The following is a 16,052-nucleotide window of genomic DNA, read 5'->3' on the forward strand; positions in this document are numbered from 1 at the left end:
AGTATCCCAAGAGACTCTAGACAAGTCTCTTGACATAAGTATGACACTAACATAAGCAACATAATCAAGTAATTCAAAAATTTGAAGATAAGTCTCAAAATACAAATCTCAACATAAGGAGAATATGAGTATAAAAACTGATAATGCGGAAATCATATTAATTCTGACATGGCCTTTATTTTCATAAGTGTGGCATATGACAAGCCTTAGCTCACAAAATAATCTAAAAATTGAAAGAAGTCTAAAATAAGACATAAAAGAACCCATAATATGACCTTTCCCTCGAACCATGAGGACCCACCAAAAGCAATGTCCGCATACAGGATCCAATACTAACTGCGAAAAAGGGATGGGGCGTCGTGAATTATATTATAAAATAATATTAGCAAAAGAGGTATGCGGTTAGTACTATGGAATGTGCTGAGTATGGAGAATGTGTAATATGTAACATAAAATATGATAATGCAATGACCAAAGTAAAGCATGCCATAATCTTTTAAGACATAATAGAAACATGAAACGTCAATGCAAAACTCGTATGGAGATTATAATCAAAGCATAACATAAGTGAGAATCATAAGTCTTTGTGACAGATACTATTAACTGACATACATCATGTGAGCTATAACATGGAGTGCATTGTCTTCCCCACACAGAAAAGAGGTTGTCCTACTTGCCTAGTAAGGACCATGACATGAGTTATTTGTGGATCCACTAGCTTAAGCTGATTTTTCCAATTGGGACATCTTATAGGGGCCCGTAGTTTGAGACTAGGGGATTGGTACTAAATAAATCCACCTCTACTAATGGGAGAGTCTTCATTCCAAAGTCCTGTCTGTGCTAAGTAAACACTCAACGGAAATATCATAAACATATCTGTCATGATCCAAACTAGGGCCTAGCCGTGACATGGCAATTAGAATCTCGGGGGACCCCACCTAAGCCTCTTAGAACATCATTCATGAGTATACATAAGATAAATAAAGTAAATAAATATAAATCAAGATACGAAAGGATAGTCTCGATAAGAGGAACATAAGTCTCAAAAGAGCAAAAGCGACAACATAGACTCCATGAATATCTAACATGCCTCTACTAATTCGATGGGGGCATAATACAAGCTCTTAGCTCACCTATGACAAAATAAGCGTAATGACGAAGTCAAATGTCAACATGAAAGTAAAATGTCACATCCTTGAAACATGATGACTCACTACCAAAGTACAACTATAGCAATCTTTAGCCACGAATAAGAGGATGAACGTGATCATCAGACATGACATTATGATAAAATATAGGAAAAAATATGCGTTAGTACATGGAATGCACTAAGTATGTTACAAGTATGCATGACCAATAAACATAGGACATAATTAATATAAATTATGAGATGCAAGACCAATAAATTAAAAGTGAGTAAAACCATGAAAACCTCGAAAGATCATAATCATTGGTCAATGCATCAAAATTATCATCATCATAGGAAAAATTCATATGTAGAAGATAACCATAACTAACAATAAGACCATGGAAGCTATTACACGGATTTAGGGCATTGAAATATATCATAATTAAGATGACCCAATGCAAATCATAAAATTAGGGCATTTTGATTAAAGAAATCATCAAGAAATTAGAGAGAAAACTTTGAGGTTTGATGGGTGAAAGGGACCAAGGATGAATTCCCACATACCTTGATCCTTAGAAGTCCTAGATTGAACATAATTAAAGCTTATTGTTGAAGAAACCTTTTTGAAATTACTTGAGAAAGAAGAAGACTTGGAGGTCACACTTTTAGAGCGAATATTTTGATTTAGAGAGTTTTGGGAGATAATGAGAGGGTTAGAAGAACTTAGGGCAGTTAATAGGTAAGAACATAGTCCCAAAACCGTCCACATTTATTAGTGAAATATAAGGAATGAACAAAATACCCCTACTTAAAAACTGAATCCAGGATTCAGGATGGACCCTCACCACGAACCATGAAGTTACTATAGAACATATTGGGGGTTGTGGTGATGGACTTAGCTTTTGAAAAGAGGGGTCTAAGTAAGAGGGTGCCACCACGAGACCCACCACAATCTGTGAAGGGCAATACGACTGGTGGTGGAGGGGACGCAGTGGGGGGCTTAGCTTATAAGCAACAACCTTTTGCAAGGGCTCCCACTACGAGACCCACCATGATCTGTGAAGGGAAATACGACCCATAGTGGTCTTTCATGGTGAGGGACAAAATAGGGCTCTAGAAGGGTTTCCACCATAGAGGTCACCACAGCTCGTGGGCTCACCATGGACCGTGGTCCCTGTTGTAGACCCTTCCCTGTAGAACCTGAGTATCAGGACCTTAACCACGATGCCTCACCATGGGCGATGGTGAGGGATACGGCCTGTGATGGCCTTTATGGTCATCACCTAGTGCCAAAAAGATGAGTTTTTCTAGGGATTCATTATTTGAGCCTCATTTTAAGACTTTTCAACTTCCAGGGCCTTACAATATCTCCTTCTTGGGAAATATTATCCTCGAATGGGACTCAAGCTAGTCTTAATGGAATAAAAATGGAACATAGCACCCCAACATGAATGCAAAACATCTCAAAAATGTATAAAACATAAAATATTTGATCTCAAGCTTAAACATGACTTTAAAACTCATTTTATGAACATGGATGCATATGAAAGCATGAGAGTATCTGAAACACATAGTTTGAGGTGATTGGATCATGAAGGAACTAAATACCTCAGCTTGGCATGGAAGGAAAGAGTTGAGGATCTCGTGATATGCTATTGGCTTCGGCCTCCCATATAGCACCCTTAATCTCTTAGTTCCTCCATTACACTATAACTGAAGCTATTTCCTTGTTTCTCAACCTTTTAACTTACCGGTCCAAGATCTTAGATGGAACCTCCTAATATGAGAGACTCCCCCTTACCTCAATGCTGTCCAATAGCACAATGGAACTAGGATCACCAGCAAAGTTCAATAAAGACACATGAAATACTGGATGTACCGATGACAAATCAGAAGACAAATCCAACTCATAAGCTACCTTACCAATCCACCTCAAAATATGATATGGGCCAACATAGTGGGGACTAAGCTTCCATTTCTTACCAAAATGCATTACACCCTTCATAGGTGATATTTTCAAATAAACCCAATCATTAACCTCAAATTCATGTTCTCTTCTTCTCACATCCGAATAGGATTTTTTTAGGCTTTAGGTTGTTTTCAATCTTTCTCCAATGAGTCTAACCTTCTCTATAGCCTCAAATACCAATTCGGGTCCTATAAAAGCAACTTAACTAACCTCGATCCAACTAATGAGAGATCTACACCTCTTACCATAAAGCCTCAAATAGAGCCATCTCAATGCTAGAGTGATAACTATTATTGTAGGCAAATTCTATCAATGGAAAATGATCATACCAATTTCCTTTAAAATCAATAACACATGCTCTCAATATGTTCTCTAATGTCTGAATAGTATCCTCAGCCTGACCATCCATTTGTGGGTGAAAAGCTGTACTAAGATTTACTTGAGTACCAAGACCCTTTCAAAAAGATATCCAAAACTGAGATGTGAACTGAGTACCTCGATCCGAGATGATAGAAAATGGAACACCATAAAGCTTAACCAACTCTCGGATATATATTCTAGCATAGTCCTCGGTTGAATATATGAAGTCTTAACATGAAGAAAATAGGCGGACTTAGTCATCCGATCAATAATCACCAAATAGAGTCATATTGCCTACGAGTACGAGGTAAACCAATAATGAAGTCCATATTTAGGGTTTTCCACTTAGATGTAGGAATCTCAATGTCTTGAGCCAAACCTCCCAATTTTTGATGGTCAACTTTCATTTATTGACAGTTTGGACATTTAGCCACAAACTCTGCAATATCATTGTTTATACCATTCTACCAATACACTTCCCTTAAATCACGATATATCTTTGTGGAATCCCGAATGAATTGAATACTGCAAACTATGAGCCTCGGAAAATATCATTTCTCGTGAACCATCAATATTGAGAACACATAATCGGCCTTGATATCTCAAAACACCATCTCCCCTTGGGATATAGCCTCAATGGCTTTTTGGGCAACCGCTTTCTTCAATCTGACCAATGAAGAATCATTATCTTATTTTGCTTAACATTCGTCACAAAAGATGATTCGGAACCATTTTGAATAAACACACCACCATCCTCAAAATTAGCTAATTGAACACCCAAGCGGGGCTAATCTACGCACACCTCGAACTAGCTCTTTCTTCTCACCTTAATATGGGCAACATTATGTATGGACAATCTGCTAAGGGCGTCGGCAACCACATTTTCCTTTCCCAGATGGTATAACAAACTCATATCATAATCCTTCAACAACTTAAGACATCTCCTTTGTTGAAGGTTCAAGTCCTTTTGAGTGAACACATATTGCAGACTCTTGTGCTAGGTGAAACCATCTACATGGATGCCATACAAATAGTGTCTACACAACTTTAAAGTAAATACTACTGCCACTATCTCTAAGTCATGGGTTGGATAATTCTTTTCATGAACCTTAAGTTGCCTTGAAGTATAATCTATTACTTTACCATTTTGCATTAGGACACAACAAATCCAACTTATGAAGCATCACAATACACAATAAACCAATTGGATCTTTTTGGTAAAGTCAACACCAGAGCGGAGGTAAGTCTATCTTTCAATTCTTGAAAGCATTTCTCACATGCCTTAGACCATTGGAATTTTACCTTATTTTGAGTCAAAGTAGTGAAGGGCGATGTAATGGAAGATAAACCTTACACAAACCATCTATAATAACTGGATAAGCCCAAGAAACTTCAAACATCAAAAGGGGACAACAGTCTAGGCCAATATTTAACCGCTTCAATCTTCTTAGGATCAACCATAATTCCTTCACCGTAGACAATGTGGCCAAGGAAAGCAACTGAACTTAACCAGAACTCATATTTATTGAATTTTGCAAACAACTGATGGTCCTTTAGAATAAACCGAAATATCATCAACCAACATAATAACAAACATATCCAAGTACTACTTGAATGCCCTGTTCATCAAGTGCATGAAAGTTATAGGGGAATTCGTTAGCCCAAAAGACATAATCAAGAGTTCAAAGTGACCATACCAATTTCTAAAAGCCATGTTCGGAATGTCACATTCCCTTACTTGGAGTTGATGATAACTCAATCGAAGATCAATCTTTGAAAAGTAACTTGCTCCTTGAAGTTGGCCGAATAAGTTATCTATCCTTGGAATGAGATACTTATTCTTAATTGTGACCTTATTTAATTGCTGATAATCAATACACATACGAAGTGAATTATCCTTCTTTCTGACAAAGAGAACTAGAGCACCCCAGGAAGAGTATCCCGTCTAATGAAACCCTTATCTAGCAAATCCTTCAAATGATCCTTTAATTCTTTCAATTTCGCCAGGGCCATTCTATAAGGAGGAATAGAGATAGGCTGAGTATCAGGGAGGAGATCGATACCAAAATCTATTTCCCCTTCCGGAGGAATGCCTCAGAGATCATTGGGGAAAACTTCCAAAAACTCACTAACAACTGAAACTGAATCAAGAGTAGGAGTTTCAGAATTAGTATCTCTAACCCAGACTAGATGATCGAACAACTATTGGAAATCCTTTTTTGAGGTTTAAGGCATTAAATGAATTTACCTTTAAACACAAAATTACTAACCTTCCACATTAGGACTGGCTCATTAAGAAACTGAAACTTGACCACACGAGTTCTACAACGTATAGAGGCATAACATGCATGAAGCTAATCTACAGTGAGAATAACATCAAAATCAATCATATCAAGTTCTACAAGATCAACTGAGGTGATTTTATTTAATATTGAAACTAGGCAGTTTCTATAGACTCTTTTAGACACAACCAGTTTGTCATGCCCCAAACTCAAGGGGCACAACTGGCACCTAATGCCAAAAGTCATGTACGAGCCGACCTTGATGAACTATTTTGTACTAGCACATGCCATCCCTTCGCAATTAATAAAACAAACAGGTATATCTCATCTTAAAATCAAGCCCTCGGCCATCAAAGCCCTTGTAAAAAACCCTATAAATGAAACAACTACTCCCAACAGTTCATATATAGAAATAACCAATTATCACATAAATCCTGATTGGACTATTGAGGCTACCATGATCTCTATTCAAAATCTGAAAGCAGGTATATAACAAGACAATGCATTAAACAACTATCAAGCCCAACAACCCAACAAAACAGGCCAACCCGGCCATAACATAGCTATACAAACCACACACTAGTCTGCAAGCCTCTAAGTGTAGTGAATCTTGGTGGGACAGGGCCTGACCTACCAAAAAAATATATACAACAAAAGTTAACAAACCTCCAAACTCTGGCAGCTCTGGAAGAAAGGGACTAGCCAGCCTGATAGAAGTCAACTCTGCTGCTGATGAGGTCTATCTTGTCGTCTGTTGGGACCTGTAGGCATAAATGTAGTGCCCTTAAGCAATGGGGCATTGGTACAAAATAATGTACTGAGTATGAAAGGCAATAGACTATGAGCAGATATCATAATATACTAAGGGTAATAATATAAATGAATTAAGATTAAGATAAGTGTACTGATCTGTTCCTAAATATAGATACATTAAAAATAATAAAACAACAACATAACCAAGCCCCCACAAGATCAGCAGGTTCAAACAACAAACAAGACCACCTGCCTAGGCCTCCATTAGCTAAGAAGGTGCCAATTCAGTCTATATATCCCTATCGATAGTCCCAAAGCCCCATAGGCAGTCATATAGCCCTCTTAGGCAATAATATAGCCTTGTAGGTAGCACATAGACGTTTTAGACATCAATATAATCTCATAGTCAATTCATAGCCCCCTTGGCAACAATATAGCCTCATAGGCAATGTATAGCCTTCTTAGGCATCAATACAACCTCGTAGGAAACTCATAGCCTTATTAAGATACACCATAGCTCTGTAGGAAGCACATAGCCTTCTTAGGCATGATCGTATTCCTACACCTAACCAGAATATCCCCAAGGGAAATAATAATAATTTAATAGATTAAAGGCGAGCAATTTAGCTATAAGCAAACTATACGAACAGTCTCTAAGCAATGCCCAACTAAGGCCGATACTAATAAAATATGAATCTCGATAAGGGAGTATTACAATAACTCGGGCAGACAACAACCAACAATTTTGGCTAAAATATATAATGATAACCACAACCTTGTTGTAGCTCCTAAGCTTCAAGTAAACTTGCCGGGATAAGGAAATAGCCTTAACATACCTTTTTCAATGACTTCACGTGACCTATTGACTTCTTTCCTAATCCCTCCCTAATACTAAAACATGACATATTTACAAAAAGTTCACGAATACCAGTGTCTTGAGAATCTGACAAAAGATATGGATTTTTATCACAAATTACTATTTGTGGTTATCGAGGCTAAAATTAGTAAAAAAAGGGTCTTACCTTGATATGAACCTTGATATAGAACTCAAACACCCAAAATGTGACAAAACCCCTTTTTCCACAGCCTCCGTAGATATACTCCTCACAATTCACAAAGAAAACTATGCCAAAATGACAAGCTCACAATGTAGAGCAACTTTCCTGAAGCTTGTAAGACGAAATAACCCAGATTTGAAGAGTATTTTATGGATTAGGGAGGAATTTATCTGTATTTTGGTTGCTAAAAATGTTGAAATGAAAAATAAAATAGAGGTGACTGCTTTATATAAAGTTAAATCGACCTAGGGGCCTGCTTCACATGCCTACTTGCGCAGTCTTACAAAAACTCAAATATCTCCCTATTCTGAAGTATTACTAATGAATGGTTTGATGCGTTGGAAACTAGACTCATAGAATTAGACTTATAGGGCCCCCAAATCCTTATAGATTGGGAGAAAGATCCAAGACATTTGACCCAAATTTCAGAGAAATCTTTATAAAGGAACTCAAGATAATTTTTGCCAACTTTTATGTTGCAACCCACTAAACTTCAAAACTTAAAATACGAACCTTGAACACCTAAAATTTGACATACTACATTATTATTTTTTAATTTATTAATCACTCTCGTCTTGTCGTGAAGGTACAAGCTACTTTAGATGTTTTGAAAAGTTGGGGTGTTACATCCTTCCCCCCTTAAAAATATTCATCCTCGAATGAAAGGTCTGAGTCATGCGGTTAAGTCCTTAGGAGTTTCCAAATTTGGAGGAGTCTCCTCTTTTATGCAACTATCCAAGGACCTGAAACGCAGAAATTCCAACCTAGGCATCTCATAGGACAACATCAATAGGTAAGCACTATAGCTCCAAAATATCAGTGCGAGCAAATAAAATACAACAACAACAACAACCATAATAAGAAGCAACAATATAAAAATGAAATAGGTATCTTACCTTACTATACTAATATAAACTTATATGCCTTCACCTTGGGGTATGAAACAAGTGAGGATATTTTGATGTCATGTCATCCTCAGCTTCCCAGGTCACCTCTTCTCTATTCTTATTTTTCCATAATACTTTAACCGAAGCCACATCTTTGGTCCTTAGTTTACGTACCTATCTATCTAATATGGAAACTGAAATTTCCTCATAAGACAAATCCTCTGTGATCTGCACATCCTCAATTGGGACAACCCGATAAGGGTCTCCTATGCACTTTCGTAGCATAGATACATGGAAAACTGGATGAACAGATTCTAGCCCCGAAGGCAACTCTAACTCATAAGCCTCTCATCCTACCCTCTACAAGATCCTATATAGCCCAATGAATCTTGGTCTAAGCTTTCCTTATTTCCAAATATCATAACACCCTTTATAGGTGAGACCTTCAAGAATATCCAGTCATTGACACAAAACTCTAAGTCTTTTCATCGCACATCTAAGTATGACTTCTGTCGGCTTTGAGCTGTCAAAAACCACTCTTGAATAAGCTTAAACCGCTCCACTATTTATTGTACTAAGTCTGGTCCAATCAACCTGACTCACCTACCTCATACCATCCAATGGGGGAGCTATATTTTTCCCCATACAATGCCTTATAAGGTTCCATCCTGATGCTAGAATGATAAGTATTATTATATGCAAACTCAATAAGAAGTAAGTGGTCATGCCAGTTTCCCTTAAAATCAAGCACACATGCCCATAACATATCCTCGAGCGTCTGAATTATGCACTCAGCCTGGTCATCTATCTGAGGGTGTAAGGCTGCACTAAGATTAATTTATGTCCCAGTACTTTCTGGAAAGACTTCCAAAAGTTAGCGGTACATTGTGCTTTTCTATCAGAGATGATAGATACTAGGATGCCGTGTAGCCTAACAATCTCTCTAATATAAAGCCCTACATAGTCTTCGGCTGTAAAAGTAGTTTTGACTAGTAAAAAGTGAGTCAATGTTTTTAGCCTATCAACAATTACCCAAATAAAATCAAAATTACAATATGACCGAGGTAACTCTATAATAAAATTCATATTAATTGCTTCCCACTTCTACAAAGGACACTGTGACAGAAACTCAGCAGTATCCTTCTTCATCTAGTGCCACCACTAAATCTCTTTAATATCATGGTACATCTTCGTCGAACCTGGGTGAATTAAAGAATGAGAATAATGTGTATCTGCCATAATCTGATGTCGAAGTCCTATAATATTGGGAACACACAATTGACCTCTATATCGAAGGATTCCATCTCCTTCTATATCAAGGTCTAACGACTCCCTATCCTGAGTCTTGGCTATGAGCTGCTCCAAGCTAAGATCCTCATTTTGTCATGCCTTTATCTCTACAACTAGAGATGATATAGCTGTGTCTTGAACTATAACCCTACTATTATTTGCCTCTAGTAATATGACTCCCAATCTAGCTAACTGATTATTATCTCGAGCTAACTTGTGCCTCTCAATACCTAAATAAGATAAACTACCTATAGATCTGTGACTAAGGGCATCAGCTACAACATTCGCTTTTCCTGGATGGTGTAAAATATCTATGTCATAGTCTTTCAGTATATCAATACATTGATGCTGTCGCAGATTTAAATCCTGCTGTCTAAATATATACTGAAGACTCTTATGATCTCTAAAGATATCAACATGAATACTATACAAATAGTGTCTCCAAATCTTTAACACATACACAATTGCTGCCAACTCTAAATCATGGGTCAGATAGTTCTTATCATGCTTCCTCAATTTCCTTGAAGCATATGCGATCATCTTACCATATTACATTAGAACACATCCTAACCCAACACCAGAAGCATCACAATACACTTCATAGCCCTCTGAACTGAGCAAGGCTAGAAATATTGTTGATGTCAACCTATCCTTTAGCTCCTGGAAACTATGCTCGCAAGTCTTTGTCCACTGAAACTTAGCTAATTTTTGGGTTAGATTTTTCATTGATACTGATAGTGAATAAAAAACCTCCACGAACCTTCTGTAGGAGTCTTAGTCCTGGGCCAGGTTTTCACTATCTCAATCTTCTGTGTATCAACCATTATGACTTTATCTGATACAATATGGAATAAGAAAGCCATAGATTTGAACCATAACTCACACTTAGATAACTTAGCATAAAGTTCCCAATCTCGAAGAACCTGAAGGATTGCTCACAAATGATTTGCATGCTTAGCTTTTAAAGTGAATATACCAAAATATCATCAATGAATACAATCACGAGTATGTCTAGATATGGCCTGAATATACTATTCATCAATCCATGAACACTGCTGGGGTATTAGTCAATCCAAAAGACATCACTAGGAACTCAAAATGTCCATATCTGATCCTGAAATCTGTATTTGAAATGTCTTTCTCCCGAGCTCTTACCTGATAGTACCCTGATCTCAAATTAATCTTTGAGAAACACTTAGCACCTTGTAACTGATCAAAGATGTCATCAATCCTTGAAAGGGAATACTTATTCTTTATAGCCGCCTTATTCGACTGTTGGTAATTGATCCAAATTTTTAGTGAGCCATCTTTCTTTCTCATAAATATAACATGGCACACCCCATAGTGAAGCACTAGGTTGGATAAAGCCTTTATCCAACAAGTCTTTTAGTTGATCCTTCAACTTTTTTAGCTCAACATGAGCCATTCTATAAAGAGGGATAGATATGGGTTGTGTACCTAGTAGCATATCAATAGCAAAATCAATTTCCCATTTAGGGAATACTAGGAAGCTCATCTAGAAATACGTTTGGAAACACATTAACCACCGAAATAGACTAGAGAGTTGGTGGTTCTGCATCTATATCCTGAACGTACATAAGATGATAAATACAACCCTTTATAATCATTCTCTTTGCCTTAAGATAGGAAATAAACCTACCTTTTAGCGTTGCTGTACTAGTTTTCCATTCTCGAACTTCTTTTTTTAGAAAGTGGAATCTAACAATCTTTGTCCTACACTCAACATTAGCATACCAATATTCTAACCTGTGTTATCCATGATGACATTGAAATTGACCATCTCTAACTCTACCAGGTCTACATAGGTCTGACTGTTGATAATTTCTACTGTGCAACCGCGATAGACTCTCTTGGCAATAATAGACTCACCAACTAGTGTAGACACAATAAATGCTCGATTTATTGACTCTGCTACTATACCCAACTTTCTCGCAAAAAAATAGCATAACATAAGAAAAAGTAGATCCAGGATCTATCAAACCATAAACATAATAGGAGAAAACAATCAATGTCACAACATCTTGTGATGACTTTGAGTCCTGTTAGTTAGCAAGTGCATATGTATAGTTTTGGCCACTACTAGAATTACATGCTTCCTCTCTGTCTCTGCCTCTACCTCTACCTACTGAAGTTTGGGGTCCATGCCCAGTAGACTGTGCCAATGAAGAAAAAACCTATTGCTAACTGTGTCGGCTGACCCATACCACTCTGACCTATGGTCGAGCAGTTCCTCCACCCATGACCCTCATGTCCACAAGAGTAACATCCTGTGGAACCCTGCCTGCACCTCCCCTAAATGCATCTTACCATAAGTTGCACAACATGGTGGGGCTGGACTAGCTTGGCCTGAACTCTTTTGTTGCTGAGAGCCTGATGCTCTTGAACCATCACTTGGGCTTGACTGTCCCCTACGATCAAGTCTACTACCCTAGAATTGCTGCGATGGAGGTCTAGGGGGCCTATTAGAATATATTAGGGTCTGGGACCACCCTGAAACTCTCCCTGTGAATCAGTGGTCCTAGCCCTCTTCTACTGCTCTCTCTCAACCCTCTCACTTATATACTGCTGATGTTGGCGGTCCATATTCTATGTGCAAAGGCCATAATTCTCAAGATATCCATACTATCATTTAGTACAATAGTAGAACAAGCATCGATATAGTATGAATCAAGCCCTCCCACAAATCTACGCACCATATCATACATCATATCAACAAATTCTGGTGTATATCTAGCTAATAAATCAAATATCAGCCCATACTATCGAACACTCATGGTACCTGGTTGAAGGTTCAGAAACTGATCTACCCTGGCATCCCTAATCTCTCATGGCAAATAATAATTTATGAAAGCTTTTGTAAAGATATCATAAGTGGGTAGAGGTACATCTTTTCCCCTATATATCTCCCAACTCTAGTACCACAATACTGCAACATTAGATAATCGAAATGCTTCTAACAACTGAATCAGCTGTTGAGGCATACATGACCCTAAAGATCCTATGAAGCTGATCAACAAAGTGCTAAGGGTTTTCTGTGCGATTTATCCTTGTAATTTGTGGAGGATTTAAGGCAAGAAATTCACGAACTCTCGAACTTTTGGGCCCTAGCTCTTCAGAAGGTCTAGCAATATCTGGTGCAACCTGCTGGCGCTGTGCAACTACTAACTATGCTAACATACACACTGCACTCTTGAAATCCTGATAAAATGGAATAGGAGGAGCTAAATATGGTACCGCTAGTGGGGTTGGGGGTCCTATAGCCCTCAGAGGCTCCTGAAGTGTTGGAGAAGCAATAGGAGGCTGAGAAGATATCACCCCCTGTGTCTCCGGATGGGCTACCTCTGCCTATGGTACCTTGCTGACACCCTCACCTATAACCGTATCTAGACCCTGGCTAGTTGTGGTCTGTATGGTGTCAGCCATCTCTCTCTATAAGTAAATATCAATTATAAGCCTGAAACAATCAACCTTTAAGACACTTCTCTAGATCACAAGGCGAACAAATGAAGCATGACCATTCTAATATGCCCTGTAGCTTCGTGCTTATCGAATATGGTGCACAACACATTTATAAACAAGATTCTACTAGACACGACTTGTAGACTCCCTAGGATACAATATTGCTCGGATACCAAATTTGTCACATCCCAAACTCAACGGGTGCTACTGGTACCTAATGCCAAATCTCAGGCCCGAGCTGAACCTGTTGAACCATTTTCTACTAGCGCATGACAACCACTCGCAATCAAGAAAACCAACAAGTATATCTCGGCTTAAAATCAAAGCCTCGACCGACAAGGCACTTGTCAATAACCCTATAAACAAAATAGCTACTCCCAATAATTAATATATAGAAATAGCCAATTAGCACATAAGTACTGATTGGGCCATCGAGGCCACCATGGTCTCTATATAAAAGCTGAAAGAAGGTATATAATAAGATAATACATTAATAACTATCAAGCCCAACAACCTAACAAACCAAGAAAACCTTCCCATAACGTAGCTATACATACCAAACACTAGTCTGCAAGCCTCTAAGCATAGTAAAGAATGGCGGGACAGGGCCCCGACCCACCAAACAAATATATACAACAAAAGCTAACAAACCTCTAAACTCTGGCAGTTCTGGAAGAAAGGGACTGGCCAACTTGATAGAAGTCAACCCTACTGCTGAGGAGGTCTATCTAGTTTTCTGTTGGGAACTGCAGGCATGAATGTAGTGCCCCCAAGCAATGGGGAATCGGTACAAAATAATGTACCGAGTATGAAAGGCAATAGACTATGAGCAGATATCATAGATATCATAATATACTGAGAGTAATTAGATAAATAAATCAAGATTAAGATAAGTGTACTGACCTGTTCCTAAATATAAATACATTAAAAATAATAAAATAACAACCTAACCAAGCCCCTATAAGCTTGGCAGGTACAAACAACAAATAAGACCACCTGCCTAGGCCCCCATAAGCCCAAAAGGTGCCAATTCAGTCTATATACCCCTATCAGTAGTCCTATAGCCTCGTAGGCAGTCACATAGCCCTTTTAGGCAATAATATATCCCAGTAGAAAGCACATAGACTTCTTAGGCATCAAAATAACCTCATAGTCAATTCCTAGCCCCCTTAGCAACAACATAGCCCCATAGGCAACACATAGCCTTCTCAGGCATCAATATAGCCTCGTAGGAATCTCATAGCCCTCTTAGACAACACCATAGTCTGTAGGCAGCACATAGCCTTCTTAGTCATGATCACATTCCTGCAGCTAACCACAATAGCCCCAAAGGAAACAATAACAATTCAATAGGCTAAAGGCAAGCAATTTAGCTATAAGCAAACTATACGAACAACCATGCCCAACTAAGGCCTCTACTAACAAAATATGAATCTCGACAAGGAAGTATTATAATAACTCGGGCAGCCAACAACCAACAATTTTGGTTAAAATATAAAAATGATAACCACAACCTTGTTGTAGCTCTAAGCTTTAAGGAAACATGTCGGAATAAGGAAATAGCCTTAACATACCTTTTTCGATGACTTCACTTAGACTATTGACTTCTTTCTAAATACCTCCCTAATAATACAACATGACCTATTTATAATAAGCTCACGAATATAAATGTCATGACAATCTGACAAAAGATATGGATTTTTGTCGCAAATTCCAATTTATGGCTTATAGAGGATAAAATTAGTGAAAAAAGGTCTTACCTTGATATTAACCTTGAAATAGAACTCAAAACCCCAAAGCACTGTAAAACCCCTATTGCCACAGCCTTCGCGGAGCTACGCCTCACAATTCACAAAGAAACCTATGCCAAAAGGACGAGCTCACGACGTAAAGCAACTTTTCTGAAGCTTCAGGACGAAATAACCAAGATCTAAAGAGTATTTTATGGATTAGGGAAGAATTTCTCTATATTTTGGTTGTTGGAAACATTGAAATGAAAAAGAAAATGGAGGTGGCTGCTTTATATAAAGTAAACTGACCTAGGGGGCCCGCTTCAGGTTCCTGCTTTTGCTGCTTTTGTAGTCTTACAAAAATGCGAATATCTCCCTATTCTGAAGTCGTATTGACGAGTGGTTTGATATGTTGGAAACTAAACCTGTAGAATATGATTTGATAGGTTGTGGGCTTCACAAATCCTTATCGATTAGGAAACAAGCTCCAAGACATTTGACCCAAATTTTAGAGAAATCCTTATAAAGGAATTCATGATAATTTTCACCAACTTTTATTTTGCAACCCGCTAAACTTCAAAACTTAAATACAAACCTTTAACACCTAAAATGTGAAATACCGCATTATTTTTTTAAATTTATTAATCACTCTCTTGTCTTGTCGCTAAGGTACGATCTAATTTAGACGTTTCAAAAGGTCTGGGTGTTACACAAATCACCAACATGAGTATAAACCGAAAAAGGCTCTAGCAAGGTCTTGGGAGTAAAAATAAATCTCATAGCAAGATAAGGAGTAAAAAATGATAGAGTAGCACCCAGATCTACTAATTCATATACATCAAAGTCAAAGACTTTCAACATACCCGTGACCACATTCAGAGACTCTTCCACCTCATGCCTAGATTGAAGTGCATAGAACCTCTTTTGGCATGGGCCACAACCTCGTGGAGCTTGTATACCTTGAGTAGATTAACTTTGCGTATACCTTTCTCTACTCTTGTTAGGACACTTAGAGATCTTGTACCCCATCCTACCACGTACAAAGCATGCACGTGTTCCAACCAAACATTCACCTCCATGGTTTCTCCCACATATGGTACACTTAGGAAGAGTA

Source organism: Solanum dulcamara, chromosome 4 (genome assembly GCF_947179165.1).
Source record: "Solanum dulcamara chromosome 4, daSolDulc1.2, whole genome shotgun sequence".
NCBI lineage: Eukaryota > Viridiplantae > Streptophyta > Magnoliopsida > Solanales > Solanaceae > Solanum > Solanum dulcamara.